A 6,000-nucleotide genomic window follows, 5' to 3' on the forward strand; every position below is an offset into this window, starting at 1 on the left:
ATGGCACGAAGGTGTTTTGATCTCAATCATTAAACCTGGGGACGAACCACCCAATCCTCTGAACTGAAGAACGATTGCACTTACAAACTGTGTTTAATGATCGTTAGCACATCTGTTCATTCAAGTTAAAAGTTCAGATAAATTTTATTTGTCAACGTGTTTTGAAAGCATATATCTACATTTTGCCGTCTGAATTCAGAAAGCAGTTCCGAGATAGTGTGATATATAGCTTCTTATTCAGATAAAAATGGTATTTATATTTAAAGAAATTTCATATACTGTGGCACAATTAAGCTGTTAGCAGAAATAGAAATATAGAAGAAATATTTCGAAATATTTTGCAGACATAACTGCAGAAAGCACTTGACACTGGATTTTTTATAATTCTGTAACGACTATCATTGAATGTGTGGATTTTGATACCTTGAGAATATCAACATTTTTCATTCCTCCTAAGATTTAAAATTAAACCAATACAATTTTCCGAGTTCAAATGTGAATCTCCATTTCTATTGAAATGATGTCTGAAGTCACAGTAAGAGCATTTTCTTTCAAGCGTTTATTTATCTGAAGCCATCGTCTGGCGAAAGGCACACTTTATCTGACAGCCAATATAACACACAAATACAATATACAATAACATACACTATACACAACATGGTATAATTAAGTTAGGTTAACATATTTCACATTTCCTTCCAAAAAAACAAGCTTTTCAAAAATATTTTACCGGCACCATAGAACGTATTTGGAAGTACCGATCGAGACTAACTTCTCTGTTTCTACCAAATAGTCGTTCTGTCCCAAGTTGATTTTATTATATGGTGCATGGCTTCACATGCCACATTCTAATTTTAGCAGTAAGACATTGTTTAACTTGTATGATGTCCTTTCAAAATGTGCATAAAACCACACACACCGGGATTAAAGTTTACCTTACAACTTTTCCGATACGCTGAGCTACTTTTTTCTTCTGTTACACTTCAGCTACTGCTGAGCTCACTACTGAAATTTTTAAAAATTTCGCTTCCAGTTTTATATAATTTTATTATTTATTGTTTCTTTTTTATATTCAGTTTAATTCCTGTAAGAAAATCCTTTGCGATTTAAAGGCTCTTTTTTTTATATATATCTTCTACGAATAAGGCATATGCATTTGCAGGAGGCAATGTTTTGCACATTTTCCAAGGAAAAATTTAATTTTGTATATGCATTCTGTACATTCACTACATCTTTTATTGCACGATTGTGGAAATTTTTTTTCTTATTATTTCTAAATTAAAGTTTGCTTTCACTTCCTATAGGTATGAGCGAATCAGAAATCGTCAGAATTGACTTCAAATCTAAAAATAAGCCCCGTTTAAATTTAAATAATATTTTTCGAACCAAAAGAAATATTATTTGTGACGCAGCCTTTTAGGTGGATATGCGCAAAATGTTTACGGAAGGGAATAATCCAAATGATTATTCGCATTTATGAGCAAAAGTAATTCGTTGCATTCAACGATTCCGATTTTTTTATACAAAGGGGAAATGATTTATGTTAACTTTTTCATTTTCCCGTCATTTGAAAATCACAGTAAAAGACGAGAATTATTGGTTTAGTCTTTCAAGAATGAATATTTGCTATTTTAATATATTTCAGTATTATTTCAGAAATTACCGGAGATCACTGTCTCCGGTATTTTCCTGCATGAAGCACAAACTTCTCAATGAAACTGTAACAAAGAAATGCATAACTTTCAAAGCCAGTTCATTGTAATATTTGTCAAGTTTTTATAGGCTGCTTTCCTTATGCAAACAATAATTTTTGAAAAATCAAGTTTTACGTCGAAAACGACGCCAAGATGAAAAACTGAATTTAAGCGGCATAAAATACGATTGTTGTTTTTATGAGAATTAAACGGAAGTTGTGATTTCCGAGTATAACTAAAATAAACAGAAAAGAGTCGGAATAAAAAATAAGCTTCATCAAAGCTTTATATCTTCAGATTGCTATGACTACATTTTCTAGTTTAGCAAAGCATAGTCATAATTTTAATTCGTAAAAAAACCAAACTAAAACCTAATCTGTGTCACCCTAGTTTTTGATGTTTTTCAAAAGAGAAATCTGAAAAGAAATAAGAATATTCAGAATTACCATAGATTTAGCAAACATCATTTAAAATTGAGTTTTTGGTGGCGTTGCAATTATTGCTTCCACAAACATCCACCCACTCTTTTAAATCTGATCACCAATCAGTGGTTATTCACATTCAGAAGCAATGATCACCACTGGCATTATTAACCTGCCTCTGAATCAATCAGACAGATCTTTGATTTGCCAGTTCCCATCTGCTTTTGTTATTTTGGTTGGCCTTACAGGCCATGATCTTTATGGGGAAGTTACGACTCAAATGCACAGGGCAATAGGGTATGCCTTTTAAATTCTGACCAAAAAATGTTTTCTTGTGGCATCGTGAAGTCTTCATTCAATTCATCTTGAAATTTGTTCTCGTTTTTTTTTTTTTTTTATCTTTCTTAAATTAAGCGGTTGATAATGATACGTATACAATAGAGAATACTTTACGTTCATTTTAACAGACAGTTGATACGATACCATTGGTTCTTTCCACCCCCCTAAATATATATCAAACGGAGCACACTGGCAAAATTTTGCCTGTCTGGGTCACATTAGTTTTCATATAAATAAATCTCCAAGTATCGAGAAAGCATTAAATCATATTGTTAACATTATAATCGAAGCAGTAGAAAATCGAAGCAGTTTCTAAAGGCATCTGGCACTCAAAGCGAGCAAAAGAAACTTTTGTAGATTTCCAATTTGCCAGTCTAATGAGAAAGGAAAAAAAGAATTGAAGTGTTTTTTGGAATGTATTCTACTACATAAAATTTTATATCAATTCTAAATTTACAAAAGCAGAAACGAAAAATTCGACCAATGTTGTAGAAGAGTTGCTCGGCGGAAATTTGTTTCTTGCATCACTTCTGCAAAATTAAGCAAACACTTGTTGATTAAATTTTAAAAAAATCTTCAAGTTTTTGTCACTTTAATACAATTTCTGTTTTAACTGATGAAGGGAATATAGATTTCAACCTAAAGGGCACTGAAAACTGCTTCACTTCAACTTTTGCTTATGCTCCTGGCAGTCAAAATTACATTCCTCAATTTCTGAATTTTAACAAAATTGCAGATGAACAGCCTTGATATTGTTAGAAACAGATCCTTTCCCTACAAAATAAAATATATTTAACATTCTGAAGACACTTTTAATAATGATTTCATTTGTTCTCGTATAAACATTTAATTATAAAATTTTATTATTTAAAATTATACCATCAATATGTTTAAAACATTGATTATTAGCATAGTCTGTTTTGGCACAGTATAATTATGTCTGGCTTCTTGTGCCACTAAATCCCGAAAACTTAAGCAAACTGACGAGAATCTATGCCATGCCGTCATGTATGACAATGTAGCAGCAGGAAGGATTGAAAATTCTTCAACCGCCATATCGGAGAATTCTACGAAATCAATTTTGTTTTGGTTCTCGAAATATTTTGGCTTGAAGTAGGAGGTTTCGTGATGAGAACAGTTATAAAAGTTGGTGGTGGTCTTGCTGCGAAATGATCCACGAAAACAGATAGAAAGAACTGTTTGAAATATTTTGTGTCTGTTTCCCTGTCTACTGCGCTACCGAGGCTTAAAAATGTCGAGCAAGCAAGTTATGCTACTAGTGTTTTGTTCTTATCATTTTTCTGAAATTTTAGGAAGTACTTGCTAGGAGCGTATTTTCTTCATATGTTTTAGATATTATATCCGTATTTCATATAAAATCTAATTCATATAAAATAGGGGCAGATTGTCATATGTCTTACGATTGTTGTTTGCATCCTAAATCTCAATCCTGTACATAAACCTGGGGATTCTAATTTTCTAGTTAGTATTGTATGCGTGAACAAAAATTCATACCTACTAAACTGTCTATTCGTTGCGGCGTTCTATTTTTTTCTGAATAACTTTTAGAAATTCATGTATTAGATAAAAATACTTTACGATTCTGCAGCGTCTGTCAGTGGTTTTGTGGATTTTGATATCTTGAGAAGCTGGTCCTTTGAAATTCTTCCCAAGTCTTTTTAATTAAGGTAATACATTTTCTGTTCGAATCTGAAGCCCCAATTCTGTTGAAATAACGTTTGCAATCACAGTAGGACTATTTTGCTTGAAGGTTTGGTTATCTGACTGCCATCCGAAACATATTACTGATATAATTAAGTAAAGTGAACACATTTCTTTCAAGGAATAACTTCATTACATTTATCCTCCATCGTGGTACGCATCTTTCACTGTCTTCTAATTCACGAATAAAAGAAATTCCCCTTCCGCACTTTTCATGAATTTGATGTCATGCTTGTGACTTTTATTATTTTTTCTGAAGTGATGATATTCTTGACAAAATTTCGCTAATTGTGTGGTTTATTAATATAAAATAGAAAAACAATTTTATTCCTTTCAGTGTTTTCTTCAATCAAACCACGAATCTTTAATGACTATGAATTAGAAACCACATACTATGAGAAAGGAATATTGGACGTTGAATGCAATTTTACAATTCTGTTTACTCTCTTAATAGTGAAAAGAAAACGTTCTTTCATGCTCTCACACTTACCTTATATGACCTTTATTTGGCCATATATGCACCTGAACTCTTGACGTTGCTGACATTCGAAACATCTATATAATAGTGTTCATTTCCCTATAACTGTCTCTCACGTTAATAACGGAGGTTCGGCTCTTTTTGCTCTTTGTTTGACGGTTTTTAATGCAGTGGTCACACTGGACTGCACTCTGCTTACGGTCAAATATCTCATAGACTAAGGTGAAAATTTCGGATGTTTCTGTAGCAGTGCAATATTTCAATGATAACCGAATGAGCACATTAAATATCAAGAGTTCCCCAAGTTTAAAGAAATACGCAGGCAGTGGTGGAATGTATAGCTTGTCGCGACAGATATAATAATAATAATAAAAAGCGTTGGTAAATTTTCAATATGTACCCAAAGAAAGAAAATCTTTCCACATTTAAACGAAACAAAGCTCTGGTGGTCCCATCATATTCTCTACTTCCAGTAAGTTTCTGAGTTGAAAATGTGAAACTGTTGAATTGAAATAACACGGCCCTTTATATCCTATTTTAAATGCAAGGAGTGTGATGTTTCCTTCCCCGTTAGATGTTGTCAAGTATCTCGGCCAAGCATTCGTACTAATCTGTTCAATTGTTTGTTATAGTTCTGATTTTTTGGTACCTCTAAATCTCACGGCTCAGTTTCTTTTTTCTACAGTTTGGTACTACACAACTATTCATTCAGGATGCTTCAACTGGAACTACCTTACATTAAACCTTAAATTGACTACTCTGACCCGCCATAAGATACAAGGAAGAATTTGCACGACCGGACCACCACAAGTGCAACACTGGTGGGAACTGTGGTTGAGTCCTAAGGACTATCACCGGCCATGGTAGAACTCTTCCCTTTGGAAATACGTCCCGCCATAGGTGGGATTAACTAGACTCGTACATTTTTCTGTATTAGCCAGGGTGGCGACAACCAACTAACATTCTGGAAGTTTCTCATCCTCAATTATGTGGTGCCTCCAATGGGACGGAATCATGTGTAACAAAAGTAATTTTGATCTCAATCATTAAACGTGTGGAAGAACCATCCAATACTCTGAACTAAAGATATCCTCTCAGGGGCTCACCTATTTTAGGTGAGTACGGGTGTCCCAACAGTGAGGTACCCAGGGATCTTTACTCACTTCATGTTTGCACTTCCGTATGCCTTTTACTCTCTGCTTGAACCTTCCATCCCTAGACGGCTAATGAGGGAGTTCTTCATGATAAGCTATCGCCTCTCTGTTTGCTTCTTGCTTCTCTTGGAGTGCCGAAAACCCCACGTGTATACCGTGCGTGGTGACCCATTAGACGGGTGGTGAACTGT

Source organism: Argiope bruennichi, chromosome 11 (genome assembly GCF_947563725.1).
Source record: "Argiope bruennichi chromosome 11, qqArgBrue1.1, whole genome shotgun sequence".
NCBI lineage: Eukaryota > Metazoa > Arthropoda > Arachnida > Araneae > Araneidae > Argiope > Argiope bruennichi.